The 18,488-nt window shown below is 36.5% G+C and overlaps 1 long non-coding RNA gene across 1 annotated transcript; it reads right to left on the reverse strand.

Annotated features, from left to right (window-relative positions):
• Positions 1–9,897: 9,897 nt before the first annotated feature.
• LOC127543641 (uncharacterized) lies at positions 9,898–13,712 on the reverse strand. The gene is made up of 3 exons (XR_007949272.1): positions 13,564–13,712; positions 12,597–12,679; positions 9,898–10,273 (listed from the first exon to the last, which is right to left on the reverse strand). It is a non-coding gene; the product is annotated as an uncharacterized LOC127543641 (long non-coding RNA).
• Between the last annotated feature and the right edge of the window lie 4,776 nt (positions 13,713–18,488).

Consider the following 18,488-nt stretch of genomic DNA (forward strand, 5'->3'; position numbering starts at 1 on the left):
ATTTGGGGACTGGCTGAATGAATTAGGGTATGTGAATATAATGAAATATTTTGTACATGAAGAAAAGACTTTAAGAAATTCAGTAAATAGAGGCAGCTAGGTGGTGCAGTGGATAGACCACCACCCTGAAGTCAGGAGGACATGAGTTCAAATCCGACTTCAGACACTTAACACTTCCTAGCTGTGTGATCCTGGGCAAGTCACTTAACCCCAATTGCCTCAGCAAAAAACAAAACAAAACCAAAAAAAACCTCAGAAAATAACAGGGGAATTTTAACAAACTGATGAAGAGAGAAAAAAGCAGAATTAGAATGATATAAATAATGACAATAATAATCTGAGCGAAAATAGTAAAAGATGGCTGATTCAGATGAAGGGTGCTGGGGAGGGGAATGAGCATTTATTAAGTGTCTACTGTATGGATGGATGATTTCATTTGATTAAATATAACGACTAATGTTAGGTCTGGAGAACAGATGCCCATACAGATACTTTTTTGCAGGAGCTGTTTTCTTTGTTACAAGGGAGGATTGGGAGAGGGAGATTTAAGGGGAAATATCTATTGTATAGAACACAAAAGGCAGAAATAAAACTTTGGGGGGCGGGGGAGAAACCAACCCTAACTCTCAAATAAAGCCCTTTCATCAATTCCTTCCCTTTTGCCCCCTCCCATCTTTGTTTTCTGACTTGGGATCATTTAACTTTTGATTGTTTAGTTTATACTAAGCTTTTCAAGACAGAGAAAGACTCCAGCTGGAGTAATCACAATTGCTTTTCAAATATCTTTAGCTTCTATATTTTCTATTAATCTTTGCCAGGCTATAACTCCTCTCCAATTATGCTTTTATTTGCAGTTTCTGTTATTAATTAGCAATGTTTTCAGCAACTGAGACTTTTTCAGGTACTTCAGCACTGTCAGTCAACAAGCATTTGCTCAGTGTTCATTATGTGCCAGTCAGTCGCTGGGTTAACAGTAGGGGGTAATAAGAAAAATAAGAACATAATCCCTACTTGCAAGAACCTCAAAGCCTAATGGGAAAGAGAGCAGATAAGCAAGAAAAGAAGGAAACAAGCGTTTATTCAGTACCTACTACGTGCCACGAACAGTGTAAATGCTTTACTAATATCAGCTCATTTGATTTTTATTACAACCCAGGGAAGTAAGTAGTATTATTCTTCCCATTTTACAGATAAGGAAACTAAGGGAGGTTAAGTATCTTATGTGTGTATGTGGAATAGAACATAAGCTGCTTGAGGGAAAAACTATTTCATTTTTATTTTTGTATTCCCAGAACCTTAAACACTGATTGATGTGTTAACTGACTGAAGAATCACATGTATTGGTCAACCTGCCATCTGGGGATGGGGATGAGGGGAAGGAGGGGAAAAGTTGGAACAGAAGGTTTTGCAGTTATCAATGCTGAAAAATTATCCAGGCATATATCTTGTAAATAAAAAGCTATAATAAAAAAATAAAATATCTAGTCTATCCCTAAGACTATTCTCAAAAGTTGTGTTTTTTGTTTTTTTTTTTTTTTTGCTGAGGCAATTGGGGTTAAGTCATTTGCCCAGGGTCACACAGCAGGAAGTATTGAGTGTCTGAGACCAGATTTGAACTCAGGTCCCCCTGACTTCAGGGTAGCTGCTCTATCCACTGCCCCACCTGGCTGTCCCTCAAAAGATTTTCTAAGTTGGCAAAATCTGCTTACACTCCACTGCCATAAGCTTTTGAGAACCCACAGTCTCCTCTGGGCTACAAGGAGGTGTCAGAATAGGGATGTCATGGAGGCAAAGAGACGCATTCAAGAACCACGGGAGGAACAATTAACAATGGAGAACACTATCCAGAGATGAGATGACTTGTGCAGAAAGAAAGTCTGGGAGAGTCCAGAGTGTAACTTAGAGAGGAGACATAAGTGGCTTAAGCATCCTAAAATGGGGAGCCGGCCAATCAGAAGGCTGCCCCTCAGGGACCGAGGATATTGCAATGGATTACATCCTCAATGGGATGAGCTTCCAGAGCAAAGAGATTTCTATGGCGTGAAAGAGAGAGTCTGGAGAAAATCAAAATTATAGTCTGGAGAGGAATGTGTCCTCCTACCTCATTCTGCCCCAGAAGGCCAAGCTGATTAGTGGGTTTCCCTTTACCACTTCCTATCTGAAGATAAATATCATGTCATCAGTACTCTCCAGACCAGTCACCCCTAATTCCTTCAACCAAGTTCCAAGAGGCGTGAACGCAGGAAGCTTCAATCAACAATCATTTTATTCATCAGTTGTCTGGCTTCCGTACTGAGGCTGCATGATGGGGGCTTAGAGACAAAAATGAAATGATCCCTCCCCTGGGGAACTTTTAGTCATCTTAATTCTCTGTCTCTGCATCCACACATCCACACATCACAAACAGTTTTTGCAAAGGGATGGTATGTGTAGCATCTTGAGCATGAAACCTAATGTCTTCCCTCCCCAAATAACCTTGTCACTTACTCCCTTGTATATATTTGTATCTTTGTGCTTCATATTTATGTTTATATTTATATACATTTTTGTCTTTTCCATTAGACTATAAGGATAAGAATTTGAGAATAAGACTCATTTCACTCTTTTTGCCTTGTGTCCTCTGCAACCAAACACAGGGTCCAACCCATATAGTAGGTGCCTAATATGTGCTTGTTGACTGATTGATTAATATTTGTTGAATGAGAAAATCCAGGACTTGCCATAACTCCACCGGATGGAGACCACTCTTCTCAAGCTTAATGGTCAATTCACCTGTGCCCCCTTCAGTTGGTAAATGGCCAACATTTGAGAAGATCAACTAAAAACTTAGAAAGCAAATATCAAAATCACCCACTTGTCTATCCACTCATTCTCCCCATCTTTGACAAATACACCCCAATGAAGTCAATCTTCACCCCTCTAAAAAGAGGACTCCAAGTTTGTATATCTTGTCTTTTTCCCAGAGGTAAGGAGTGGCTTGTTTGTTTTTGAAATTAATATTCCTTTTAGGTGAGTAATGAATTCCCAGTATATTTAGGGAAATGAGAATGGTAAATGACTATGAGGAATATTTAAATCAGTCTGTGGAATGTGGATGAGGTATGTATGTAAGCCCTAGTGCAGTGCTTGATATGTGGTAGGAGTTTAATAAACGTTTGTTAATTGATTGATCTAAATGAAACTTTGCAGTATTCACAATGGCTTCAGGAGTATGAAGATGTTCCAAAAAAGTAGGAACATTTTCCCTCACTCCTTTGCCTTTTATTACTAGGGAAATAAAAATTTAAAAATAGTATTTTATTTTTCTAAATATATGCAAAGGTGGTTTTCAACATTCACCTTTGCAAAACCTTGTGTTAATAAATTTTTCTCCCTCCTTTTCCCCTTTTTTCCTCCCCAAGATAACAAGCAATCCAACATAGATCAAACATGTGCAATTCTTCTATACATATTTCCATATCCGTCATGCTGCACACAAAAAAATCAGGTCAGAAGGGAAAAAAATATGAGAAAGGGAAAAAACAAGCAAACAACAACTGGAAAAAGGTGAAAATACTGTGTCTTTATCTTTCTTCAGACTTCATAGTTCTCTCTCTGGATGTGGATGACACTTTCCATCACAAGTCTATTGGAATTGCCTTAAATCACCTCATTGTTGAAAAGAATGAAGTCCATTACAATTGATCGTCACATAAACGTCTTGTAATTCTGTACAATGATCTCCTGGTTCTGCTCATTTCCCTCAGCATCAGTTCATGTCTCTCCAAGCCTCTCTGTATTCATCCTGCTGGTCATTCCTTACAGAACAATAATATTCCATAACACTCATATACCGTAACTTATTCAGCCATTCCCCACCTGATGGGCATCCTTGCCACCACAAAAAGGGCTGCCACAAACATCTTTGCACATGTGGATCCTCTTCTCTTTTCCATGGATTTTCCAGGACACAAATCCAGTAGAAACGCTGCTGGATCAAAACATATGCAGTTTGATAGCCTTTTGCTCATAGTACCAAATTGCTCTCCAGAATGGTTGGATCAGTTCACAACTTGATCAACAATGCATTAGTATCCCAGTTTTCTCACAATCTCCTGTTTTCAATCTCCTGAAAAGACAATTTTCAGACAAAGAAATAAAAACCATTTCCAGACATATGAAAAAATGCTCGAAATCACTATTGATCAGAGAAATGCAAATTAAGATAACTCTGAATACCACTACACACCTCTCAGACTGGCTAAGATGACAAAGAAAGACAAAGACAAATGGGAGAGACTTGCATGAACTGATGCTAAGTGAAATGAGCAGAACCAGGAGATCATTGTACACGGCAACAACAAGATTATGTCATAATGAATTATAATGGATTTGACTCTTTTAAACAATGAGGTAATTGAGGTCATTTCCAATAGACTTGTGATGGAGAGAGTCATCTACATCTAGACTATGGGGACTGAATGTGGTCCACAACAGAATATTTTCATCTTTTTTTTTCATTGTTGTTTGCTTGCTTTTCATTTTCTTTCTCATTTTTTGCTTTTTGATCTGATTTTTCTTGTGCAGCATGATATTTGTGGAAATACGTCTAGAAGAATTGCACACGTTTAACATTGAATTACTTGCTGTCTGGGGAGGGGGTGAGATTAAGGGAAGGAGAAAAATTTGGAACACAAGGTTTTGCAAGAGCGAATGTTGAAAACTATCTGCATGTATTTGAAAAATAAAAAAGCTATTATTAAAAATAACATTTAATCTCTAATAGTTGCAGAAAAGCTGTCAATCTGTATTGATAAGGGAATTTCCTTAGTAGTAATTCCTTAGACCAGTGAAATCATAGATTGAAAGTAGAGAAAAAATGTGTTGGACAATATGGAGGGCACTTTGTATACCAAAAAAAGGCGAAAAGTTCCCTGCCCTCAAGGAGCTCACTTTCTATTGAACACAGATAAAAAAAAATACAAGTACAAGGAAAAGGATGGGACCAGGACTAAACCCTCCACCACTGTAGATTGGCACTTTAGCTTTGACCTGTTACCTTAATGAAATACTTGCCCAAAGACATATAACCAATATGTGCTAAAGTCTTCCTGGGTCTGAGATCAGCTCTCTGTCTACTATGTCTTCCTCCCTCAATGTCCAGAGCTAACATGGGCACACAAGGCTCTCCTCATATAGAGGTACCTTCAAGGGTTCTTTGGAGCATGTCTTGGTTGCCTAATATGGAGTCATCCATCTACGACAACATGGATGGTGATAACTTCCTTTGATGGGCTGGCTGCCTTTCCCTTTAAAAATGATTCAATGGAGCCCCTTGACTTATAATTTTTCTATCATTCCTTTTGGGCTGCTCTTATTTGCTACTTCCAGAGAGTGATGATCCCAGTTCTCCCAGATCATGAACCCCATGAACTGAACCAGTGAGAGAGGAAGGAGTCCTTTCCATGCTTGTCTATTTTTTTTTACACAGTTTCTGAGAAATGGGTATGGAGATATTTGTTTCTCTTCTACCCAATTTGTCCTCAGTTTTAGATGCCAGGGGTGATTCTCAGGGCATCTGGAAATCAAATCATGGTGATCCTGGAGACAGACTTGTAGGTGGGATGCAACAGCCGCCCAACCTGGTGTGGATACCCTGGAAAATCAGGGACCTGATCCCAAGGAGGATTTAGAAAGACTTGGAAATGGGACTGTGCTCTATGGGAACCGAGCTAAGCTTTGAATTTAATCCCTTTCATCCTCTCCACAGACTCAGGTGGTACACAGGGACAGAGGATTATGGCCCTCACGTGTCGAGGGATAAGTCTGTGTATTTGTGATTTTACTTTTTGAAGTAAATGTAATGCTTCTATCAGTGGTTAAATGGAACTAGAGGTCTGGGGACCCCTCTGCAATTGAAGGGATGCCATCAGTGGGAATGGAAGCCATTTGCAGAGAGCTTAGATACCCCAAACCTCCTGAAGGGTACTAGAGAACCCTGGATATGTGATGAAATATAACATTTGGCCTTCAGGCGTTGGGAGCCAGGGTAGTATATGTTGCATTTCAAATATATATATATATATATGTGTATATATATATATATATATATATATATGTATGTATGTATAAATATTATATATATATATATAAATTCAAAATATAGGTGAAATAATACAATATAATTTAAAGCAGTAGAAAGTATTAGTGGCTAGGGGTCTAGAAACAAGTAAGAGGTGACTCCTGAATATATTTTGGGGGAAGCTAGGAATTCTTTACTTGATCAGAGATTAGAGCTGAAAGACCATCCAATCTCTCCTTTTACAGATGAGGCAACTGAGGTACAGACAAGTGTCTTGCTTAGGTCATTTAGTTAGTATTTGAGGTAGTAAGAGTCAGACCCAATGCTTCCTGATTTCCAAATCTAAAATTCTATGACTTTTTAAGTAGGTTTAAAAAGTTTAAGTAGACTTTAAGTAGTTTAAGTTGAAGAAGGTTCAAGTATCTACTATAACTCCTGGTTGGGGTTATGGTTATGAAGAAGTACATTCTAGGTGTGAGGTACAACTCATGTGGGACAGGGAGGTGACCCAAGTTATAGACCATCAGGTGTAGAGTCAGGAAACCCCCTCTTTGTGAGTTCAAATCCATCCCCAGACACTTGTTAGCTGTGTGAATCTGAGCAAGTTACTTAAGAAAATGGCAAACCACTCTGTATCTTTGCCAAGATAACTCCCAAAAGGGTCACGAAGAGTTGGATAAAACTGGAATGACTCAACAACAATAAAAACGGTCCATGAAGGTATAGACTGGAGATGGGATGCTACACATGGGGAATATCTTGTGGGCTAATTTATCTGGAATGAAGCGTGGGTGAAAATACTGACAAATAGTTTCCTATACATTTTTTTTTCCCTAGAAAGAAGCTACTTCATTCCAAAATGCCTTCTAAGATTTCACCCTTTGAGGACCTTAATAAAAATAAAAATTAGATTTTCCACACAATTCCTAGCATTGTGGAACTGGAGACTCATTCGGCAGGCTAAAACAATGCCTTCTTTGAAAGGAAAAGCTGGCCCACACTTTGTTCTGATCTTGGAAGAGTCTAATCTTAGTTAAACCACAAATATCACATACTGAAGAAGATGGGGAAAACCTGACAGATCCACCTAAGGGGAAAGAAAAAGAAAAAGCTGATTTCTCTGATAGCCTGCCCAACATTCAAGCTCGCTACCCATCAGTTTTCCTCTTTCCCCACAAGAATCCTAAAGAGGCAAAGTCTTGGGGGAGCCGAAAACAAGATATTTTTGTGGTTTGGTTGATATGCCAAAGGAAGTGGTATGTGGCAGACAGGTTGGTAACAGAAAACAGGTTTGGGGAACAGCCAGATCAAAACTGAATTCTGTACCCTCTCTCCGCCTAAGAGTTTCACAGTCAAAACCCCAGCTTTCGAAGATTTCTTCACCTTTCTATGTCACACTTTCTCTGTGAAAAGCGAGAATTTTCACAACGGTGGGAGTTGATTGTAACTTTGCAGGAGGAAAGTTTTTTCAGAACTATTAATTACTTTTTTGGTACTTTTGAGATCCTGAAGGCAACTAGAATGTGAAACTACTTGGGATCCTGGCCTGAAGTTACTCTTTTCATCCATGACTATTGCTGCTTTTCACCAAACCCATCTTATGTTTTTTTTTTCACTTAATAGTATTTTATTTTTTCCAATTACATATAAAGATAATTTTCAAATTCATTTTTGTAAGATTTTGTGTTCCATTTTTTTTCTCTGTCTCTTCTTCCCTTTTCCCAAGACAACAAGCAATCTGATATAGGTTATATTTGTACAATCATTTTAATCACATTTCCATATTTGTCATGTTGTGGAAGAAAAAATCAAAACAAAAGTGAAAAACCACAAGAAAGAAAAAACTAAAAAAGTGAAAATAGCATGTTTCAGTCTACATTTAGTCTCCATAGTTCATTAGATGTGGATGGCATTTTCCATCCCGACTCTATTGGAATTATCTTTGATCACTGTATAACTGAGAAGATGTAAGTCTATCATAGTTGATCATTACACAATCAAACCCATCTTCTTAATTGAGATTTTTATGACTTCTGAGAAAGGCAATGGGGAATAGTGGATAGACAGGTGACCTCTGAATCAGGAAAACTTAGTTTAAATCTTGCCCTAACAAGTTCAAGTCACTTAATTTCTCACCATGCAACTCTCTCTGTCTCTGTCTCTCTGTGTGTGTCTCTCTCTGTTTCTGTCTTTGTCTCTCTCCCTTTCCCCCCCTCTCTTTTCTCTGTCTCTCTATCTCTCTTTTTGGTGAGACAGTTGGGGTGCTTAGGATCACATAGCTAGTACATGTGAAATGTCTGAGGCTGGATTTAAACTCAGGTCCTCCTTACATTTCTAAGTCATTATATTGACAATGCTAAGTCACAAAGGAGGTGCCTTCTGACCTCAGAAGGAAGAGCTTTCTGCTATGGGAGTGCTATATACTAATGAAATGAGAGGTCTAGAATATGGAAATATGTTTAGAAGAATTGTACATGTTTAACCTACATAGCGTTGCTTGCTCTCTTGGGGAGGGAGGAAGAGAAGAAAGAGGGAGAAAAAGGGTCTTGCAAAGATGAATGTTGAAAACTATCATTGCATGTATTTGGAAAAATAAAATACTATTAAATTTAAAAAGAAACAAGAGGTCTAGAAGCTGTTTCTTCTGAATTTAAGAGGAGAAATTAATTGAATTGTCTTCTTTGAATATTTAAGTATAATTAGACCTTTAGTTAACCGATTTGGCAAATGTTCAGGGAATAAAGTAGAGTTTTTAAAAGAGGATGATGTGGATGCACAAGGAACTCATCAACTGACTTAATAAAACAACAACAATAACAACCCAGAAACTTGTGAAAGCAAGAAGAAACAGACGCTTGAAATGGACCTATAAGAATAAAGCGCATGAGGAACTGAGGCTGCTACAGAACGTTAAGGGAAATGAGCAGGATTTTTGAATTATATAGATAAAAACGAGTAGACTCAATGATCATGCTGGACCACAGGTCAGGAAAGACGGAATGATGATGACTAAATATGGAGAGAAAGGTGAGCTGTCCAACTTTTATATTCTTTCCATTTCTTTTGTCGAAGAAAATGATCTTTGAACTGGAAAGGACAGAACAAAGATGGCTAAAACAGAAAATGCATATCTGAGATGAATAGGGAGATAATAAAAGAACATCTACCTATTCCTCTTCCTCCCCAACCTCCCCCGGGGGCTTGAAGTCAGTGAAGTCAGACAAATTCCATCTTAGGGTACTGAAAGAACTTGTAGTTATGACTAATGAATCCCTCCCCATTAGGGATCTCTGATAAATGGAGACTGGGAGAGATGCCATAGGGTTAAAAGTGTTTTTAAAAAGAAATGAGAGTAATGTCATGTTGTAAAAATATAGATTAAAAATCACCAAAAAAATAAAGAAAATGAAAAATACTCTTCTTTGATCTACATTAAAACTCCAGCAGTTCTTTCTCTGGAGATGGATAGCATTATTCATCATGAGTCCTTTGGGATTATATTAGATCTTTGAATTGCTTAGTTGGATTGCTAAATCATTCCCAGTTGATCCTCTTACAATATTTTTGTTACTGTGCACATTTTTCTCCTGATTCTGCTCACTTCACTTTGCATCAGTCCATATATATCTTTCTAAGTTTTTCTGAAACTATGCCATTTATAATTTCCCCCCTGTGATCATACCAATATAATATTTATTGTTATCCTGTATCCAGAATAATGATGATGATGATACCAGAAATGATAGCAACTCTGTAACATACCATGGCAAGCTGCAAAAATTAACTTTTTTTCCCTTCCTTTTTTTTTTTTTTTTTATTAAAGCTTTTTATTTTCAAAACATATGCATGGATAATTTTTTCAATATTGACCCTTACATAGCCTTGTATTTCAGATTGTCTCCTCCTTCCTCCCACTCCCTTCCCAGATGGCAAACAATTCAATATGTTATACATGTTAAAATATATATATTAAATCCAATATGTGTAAACAACATAAAAAATTAACTTTAAAAATCCTTTTAATCTCATTTCTTTTTTTAAATAGTATTTTATTTTTCCAAATACATGCAAAGATAGTTTTCAACGTTCACCTTTGCAAAAAACTCTGTGTTCCAAATTTTCCCCTTCTCTCTTCCTCCTCCTCCTCCTCAAGCACTCCAATATACATTAGACTTGTGCAGTTCTTCTAAACATATTTCCATATTCATCATGCTGCATAAGAAAAATCAGATCAAAAGGGAAAAAAATGAGAAAGAAAAAAAAACAGGCAAACGAACAAACAACAACAACAAAAGGTGAAACTACTATGCTTTGGTCCACATTTGGTCCATCAAGATGTATTTCCCATAACCCAATAGTATTATATTGTAATCATATTTGTTCAATCATTCCCTAAGTGATGGGCATTCCCTCAATTTCCAATTCTTTGCCACTGCAAAAAGAGCTGCTATAAATATTTTTGTACCAATATGTCTCCTTCCTTTTTTCTTTTAATTTCTTTGAGATACAGAATTTGTGGTGGTTTTGCTGGGACAAAGGTTATGTACAGTTTTATAGCCCTTTGGGCATAGTTCCAAATTGCTCTTCAGAATGGTTGGATTGGTTCACAACTTCACCAACGGTATTAATGCAATTTCATGAGCAAAATCCTTAGTTCAATTTTGTGAACTCGTTACCAAAACATTCACAAGAAGTGCATGACCCATTAAACAGTTTTCAAACATTTTGACCACATTCTTTTCACAGCTAAATTCATAATCTAACAGCATCCAGATTAAAAGAGAACTACCGTTAGATTAAAGAAGAAGCTGATTTTCTGAGAGATACGCAACTATCACAGAACATTCTTCCATATTAGGTTTTACTTGCTTTTAAGTTGCTTCCTGATCAAAAACTTCCCTCTTTTCTTGGACTGTTTCTTTGTAACTTTCACTGAGTCTTAACTCACTAAAACATTTCAGTATTTATAAAAAACATTCAAACCACAATTTGGAAATTTATAGTCAAGATGTTACAGTTTAGTCACAAATTTTAGTCTCTTGTTCATAATGCTATAAATGTCTACAGATTGGGGACAAGGATTCCTTTTTTTCTTCTCTGAGTCTCTTCTCTGTCTTTCCAATTTGACTGGATTTTATAGGCAGAGAGAAAGACTTGTCTTTTTGAAGATTTTGAAAGTTCCTCAGAAAAATATACTCTTTTTCCTTTGGCTGATCCGACTACAGAAATTAGCATTTACAAAGATACAAAAGACAGACAATAATGATTAGACACACCCAGATGTACTTGCTGACAAAGTTTTTCCTTTCTCCCACTGAAAATTTAATCAAAAGTCAGCGCACACAATTTTCTAAAAGCTATCTCAAGACCATTGACAAATAAAAGATTCTTTAATAAATGGAGGGCATGATTCTTTAGACAAGACATCCCCGAAAAACTAATAGATTATTTGTAGAGGTGAGGTTGCTCAGTGACCAATCTCAATTTCTTTAATATACAATAATTAAAAGTGCTGAATTTAAGTCAGAATAATTTATCAGCCGCATCTCTTTCAGTTTTAGACCAAATTTTTTGAAATTGAATAAATAGCAGGATGCTTTGGTTTTGTTTTTTTTTTTTTTTTTTTTAATTTTTGGTCATTTCTCTTTATCTGGGAGCATTCTCTGATTTCATGATATGAGAAATGTCTCCAAGTGAGTTCACTCTGGTATGCTACTATCAGATCTCATTATTACCATAAGTGGCTTTATTTATAACCCTTGACTTTATTCCCTTAAAGGACCTTAATGTGGAGGTTTCCTTTTGGAAGAATTTGAAATCAAGGTTGAAGGGGAAATTTGATCTCTGAGACAATCCTACATGGGAGAGTCCCTCAGAGCAATCTAGAGAATTCTTCTAAAAGTCTATCTCAGGAGCCAGGGTCCCTTTCTTGACAACTTGGTTGACCAGTTGTTGAGAATGAAATTGATATGGACTAAGGCAATTAAATCAAAGCCTATTAATGATTTATTAGTAAGGCAAACAAATGTCACTCAGGTCCAAGACCTTCTCAGTCGGTACAAGGATACCATATGGCATTAACAAAGCTTTCTAATAGTCAATAATGAAGAAACAATCAACTTATATAATCTTAAGTACCACGGGCGTTTTCTCTGTTTGGCCAGAGTTTTGTAAACCTTGTGGTCATTATAAAAATATCCTGATACATTTTGTGGTTATTAAAAGAATATCAGCCCTTTTGGTGTTGGCAAAAAATTAGAAATCGAGGGTATGTCCATCAATTGGGGAATCACTGAACAGTTTTTATATATAATTGTGATGGAATACCATTGTGTTACAAGAAATAATGAGTAGGAAGCTTTCAGAAAAACTTGGAAATACTTATATAGACTGATACAAAGTGAAATGAACAGAACCAGAAGAGGGTACACAGTGATGGCAATATTGCATGATGTTCAGTGGTGAATGACTTCACTATTTTCTTTTTTTTAAACTTATTTTCAAAATATATGCAAAGATAGTTTTCAACATTTACCTTTGCAAAACCTTGTGTTCCAGGTAATCCAATATATGTTAAACATGTGCAATTCTTCTATACATATTTCCACAATTATCATGCTGCACAAGAAAAATCAGATCAAAAAGGAAAAAATGAGAAAGAAAAACATAAGCAAGCCAACAACAATAACGAACATAGGTGTAAATACTATGTTGTGATCTACAGTCAGTCCCCATAGTTCTTTCTGGATGCAGATGGCTCTCTCCATCACATCTACTGGAATTGGATTGAATCACCTCATTTTGAAAAAAGACAATTCCATCAGAATTGATCATCACATAATCTTCTTGTTGCTGTGCATCACATGTTCTCTTGGTTCTACTTACTTCACTTAGCATCAGTTCATATATGACACAGTTATTTTCAACAATATAATGGTACAAGACAATTCCAAAGGGCTTAGGGTGGAAAAATGCTATCCACTTCCAGAGAAAGAAGTAATGGAGTATGAATTCAGATTGAAGCAAAATTTGTTTTACTTTATTTTTATTGTGTTAATTTTTTTGGTTTCTTGTTTTCTTTTACAATATGACTAATATGGAAATATTATTTGCATGACTCCATGCAAATCTAAGTCAAATTACTCGTTTTCTCAATGTGTGACACAAAGGGGGAGAGGGAGAGAGAGAATTTGTAATTAAAATTTTTAAAAAATGAATGTTGAAAATTATTTTTATAGATGATTAGGAAAAAATATTTAAAAAAAGAATATCCTAGTACTTTCTGTGGTCATTACAAGAATTAACCTCTAAATAAACAGAACATTTTGTGCTTCGTACCCATTCCCCAATTTCCTAGAATCTCTTTCCCACAATCATCTAATTTAAAGCAAGGCAGGGCCTAGCTCACAAAATGGAAGACAATCACAAAATTGAAAGAACCAAACAAAATGAAATCATTTTGAATTTCACAAAACTCAAAGGAGAAGAGGATATTATCTTACTGAAAGTGAAAATCAGAGACTTGCTGAAGAGTTAGCATCCCCTACATATCTGTAGCTTCTCTCTCCACACATGTTTCTGCTCAAGAGTCTCTGGGATCATACATATTTCTTTTCCACAAACTCCATTAAGCAAACATGCAACATCCTGCTTACATTCTATTTGTCAATCTGTAGTTATATCTCTTTCCATATACCTAGCTGCAAGTCAAATGCCTCAGGCTTGGTTATAATATTACTAACAACTTATCTAGTGAACATCTAGAAAAAGAAAGCAGTGACCACAAAGAGCCAGTACGGTATCATCAAGAGTCACACCAGACTAACCTCAGCTTCTTTATTGATAGTGTACAAGTAACTAAAGATCCTAATTTTTTACAACTTTCTTTTGCTTTTACGTATTTAAGTTCAAAGCGTAGCTTTTAAAGCTATCTGATTTGTGCCTTTTTCTGGTAATTCCTCCTGTTAATAGACCAAAAACATGAAGGAATACCATGGATATAGTTACCTAGATTTCAGCAGAACATTTGGCCAAATCACTTCAAGTTTTTATTATGTAGTAGTAGTAGTAGTATTTATACAGTTACATGTAAAACCATTTTAAACATTTGTTTTTAAAACTTTGAGTTCCAGATTCTCTCCCTTCTTACCTCCCTCTCCTCCCACCCAGTTATTGAGAAGGTACATGTGAAATCATGTAAAATATTCATATTTTATTTATAAATAAGAGAAAGAAATACGGGCTAGACAACAGTATGGTGGGTTGGATTTGGAGGTGCTTGAATAGTCAGACACAAAGAACAGTCATTTGATCATCCAAAGTTAAGTTGAACATGGATGGATAAGTGAAATGCTCCCTGCTTATTCTAATGCTATTTAGGAAGATCAACCAATGATGGGTAGAAGGTAAAGCAAATTCACTAGACACAAAGCTAGGAGAGATTGCTGGGAGAAGATGGATAAATTAACCATGGATATCCATATGCAGGATGAAAGAGTCAGTTAAAGGAGATCTGACCTGACAGGCTAGCTCATTGTTTCTCATCAAAATAGAGGAACTTGAATGGAAAAAGCATCTATTACTTGGTACCAACACTGTTCTAATAATGCTTGAGGTTATAAAACAGTCAACTTCACAAGTACAAGATGACGGAGGTGTTGCTAAGCATCTCAAAAAAGACCTGATAGTTTCACTACAGGTGGCAAGTTCACTACAATCCACAGAGGGAAAAGGTAACCAAATAAAATAAAATAAAATAATAAGACTAATGCTATCTTGAGCTGACTTGGGGGACTGATAGACTAGAGCTAGGGACTACTATGTGTACTCTCTTCTGATCACTTTGTATTTGGAGTATTGAATTCAGTTCTATTGTCACATTTCAGGAAGAATGCTGATAAGGTGGGAAATATCCAGAGAAGGCCAACTTGGGGGATGGAGAGCAGTAAGGGGTCTCACAACTATCCTATAATAAAGAATTGGTTTTACCTGAAGAAGAGAAAAGTATAGATGGACATGAAAATAATTCTCTTTAGGTATTTGAAGGCTCCTTACATAAAAGAGGGATTAGATTTGGAGAATTGTTGGTTTTTTAAAGTGAATTTATTTTTTTTCAATTATATATAGTAACAATCTTTAACGTTTTAAAAAAATTTTGAGTTCTGAATTCTCTATCCCTCTCCAACCTGCTCCTTAAGAAGATAAGCAATTTCACGTAGATTATACATGTGCAGTCATGCAAAATGGATTTCCATATTTGTTATATTAGAAAAGAAAATAGACCAAAAAAAAAAAAAAGAAAAATAAAGTTTTTTAGGAGAATTTTTTTTTTCTTGGCCTCAGAGAGGAGCAGGAGGGAGTAGTGGAGAGGCAGATTTAGGATAGAAGTTGGGAGAGATTTCCCAACAAAGAACTATACCCAAAAGGAACAAGTTAACTTGGGGTGGTGGTGGGAAGTTAGTGTTAACTGGAACATTGCACCAAAGGTTGATGGAGTAGAGGTCTATCCTGAGAAGTAAGTCTTGTTCAGGTTTCAGTTGGACAGGGTAGACTCTGAGGTTCTGGGATATCCTTCATTCACCCACAACCACTTCTGTTCCTACAGAAACCCCAAACCTACTTAGAGCCTTGGAAATGCCAGGGTCTTGGCCAAAGTGGGTATTTGTTTTGCTGGACTATGTATATTCATTAGAAAGCCTGTGGTTTCCCCCCTTCCTCACCCCCCCTCCTCCCCGCCCCCCACCCCACCCCAGTCCCTGCCTTTTTATTTTCCATAAAGGGAAGGGAGGGAAGGGAAAGGGGGAATAAGAATAAGGAAGTGAAAAGAGAAGAGACATCTTTGTTATTGTTAATGGAGGAAGAAACAGGAGGAATTACCAGAAAGAGGCACAAACCAGACAGCTTCAAAAGCTATACTTTGAATTTACTTAAAAACAAAATAAAGTTGTACAGAATTAGGATCTCTAGTTACTTGTACAATTTTCTTTTTTTGTGGTCCTGCTATGCTTAAGTAAATGTTCATTTTAATTCATGTTTGTTAGGTTCAGAATAAAAATTAATAATGATTTTTTAAAAAGAGAAAACATATGGTTTACATTTTATTTTCTTTCTCATTTTTTCTTTTTGATCAGATTTTTCTTGTGTAGCAAGATAATTGTATAAATATGTATACATATATTGGATTTCACATATTTTTATCATATTTAACATATACTGGATTACCTGCCATCTAGGGGAGAGGTTTTGGGGAAGGAGTGGAAAATTTGGGACACAAAGTTTGCAAGAATCAATGAAAAATTATCCATATATATGTTTTGAAAATAAAAAGCTTTAATTTAAAAAAGGAGAGTAGGAGTAACAAAGATAAATGAATGACTTATTTTATCAAAAAGGAGCCTTGAATGAAGACAAAAATAGAGAAGTTTAGATACCTTCTACCAGAATCTCCATGTCTCATCAGGGTCATGGGAAGGCATGTGTTAATGAAAAAAACTTCATAACTAAAGAATAAGCAATCATAAAAGCTCAAAAAAAAAAAAAAAAAAGAAAAAGAAAAAAATATACTGTCAGTTCCTAGGAGAATGAAACCCCACAGGGTTTGAGTATAGGTAGAAGCCTGGCTGCTGTCCTAATGCTAATGAAAATGTACTCTTGGTTACTTGGGAGGTAAAAAGAATCTGACTTACTTAGTCCCTCCATTCCTACTGGGCAGGGAAGAAACCCAAACTCTATGTTCTGATAATAAATAGCTTATATTTATATAATTCTTTATATATAGATATATTTGATCCTTATAATAATCCTGCAAAAGTAGGTGCTATTGCTATCCCTATTTTAGAGATGAGGAAACTGAAGGGTCTTGCAGTTAGTAAAAAATATCTTAGCATTTATTATGATATTTCTCACAGATATTTAGTTGGCTGTTTCCTGTTAATGCTAACCCCACTTGGCTAAAACCTTGATTTATGGAATGATAGATTTAAGGGAAGATTTTTTGACATCTCTCAGATGAGAAGCTAAGAGAGTTTGATTTACTGATTTAGTTATGCTGACTCTGTAGGTATGTAAATCTTCCTTCTCCATCAGCCCATTTTGACCCCTCTAAATGTACTTTAATGTACAATCTGACTTGGTTTACCCACATGGTCTGTTTAACTAGGTGTGTTTTCTTAGGGGATATAAGAGATCATGACTCTGCTTAACTAAGTTTGTTCAGCTTTTATGACATTGAACACAACCACCACAAGATCTTGTGACATTGAAGGAAGCATGGGATCATGAATCTCTCTTTTTTTGCTTCTGTAGCCAAAAAGAACGTATGTAAAAGAATGTATTTCTCTTACTTAATTTTCTCTATAAAAGATTGTCAGAAACTCCAATCTGGGTTTTTATGAATGCTGAACCTACCTGTGCTTAAGCATAAAAAACGCTAGGTTTTTAACTCTATGCTTTCTGCACTGTATTAGATTTATTATTTTTTAAGTATAGCTTTTTATTTACAAGTTATATGCATGGATAATATTACAGCATTGACAATTGCCAAACCTTTTGTTCCAATTTTTCCCCTCCTTCCCCCCACCCCTCCCCCAGATGGCAGGTTGACCAATACATGTTAAATATGTTAAAGTATAAATTTAAATACAATTAATTAATTAAAGTATAAATTAAGTATAAATAAATAAAATAAAATAAATAAATAAGTCTGTATTAGATTTATTTGGGCAGCCTATGAAAGCAGAGGAGCTATCTCTCCCCTAACATCTCCCCTCTGCCCTCAGGTGGTGGTTACTGATCCCTTTTAAATTTTTCACTGAATCTTGATAACAACTCAGATATCTAGGGCTCCCCAAGGTTTACAAAGTACTTTCTTTGACCTAGGAGGTAGCAGTGTAACCATTTTACAGATGAAGAAACTGAGGTTCAGAGAAGTCAACGATCCGCTCCTAATCACAGAGTTAGTAAGTATTGGAATTGGATCCAAACTCAAATTTTGCCAGTTTTGATGCCAGTTTTTGTCCCAATTCTTGGGTCTCTTTTGCGATTAACTCTGGATGTTCATTCATTGGACCAATGCTTGGGAATACAAAGTAAAAGGCAGAGGAAGAAAGGGTCCTGGCTCTCATTCTACTGAGGGATATGAGGTGCACAAAGGAGGGTGTGATGGGAGCAAAGGCATCCGAGGGCTCTAGGAACCCCTGAGGTGAGGAGGAGCCTTAGGAGGGAGTGGAATTAGCCTCTGGAAGCCTTCCTGGAGGAGGTGGAGCCTCTTGCTCTGGCCTCCGGAACCAAGGCCACAGGTATCGCTGCTTGGGGGAAGGACCGGCCAGCTGTACTTCCTATCTCTGGGACTGAATGGAAGCTCCTCAAGGGGCGGGAAAAATGTCTTTTTTTGCTTACGTGTCCCCAGGTTGGGTTTAGCCCAAAGAAA

This window comes from Antechinus flavipes, chromosome 1 (genome assembly GCF_016432865.1).
Source record: "Antechinus flavipes isolate AdamAnt ecotype Samford, QLD, Australia chromosome 1, AdamAnt_v2, whole genome shotgun sequence".
NCBI lineage: Eukaryota > Metazoa > Chordata > Mammalia > Dasyuromorphia > Dasyuridae > Antechinus > Antechinus flavipes.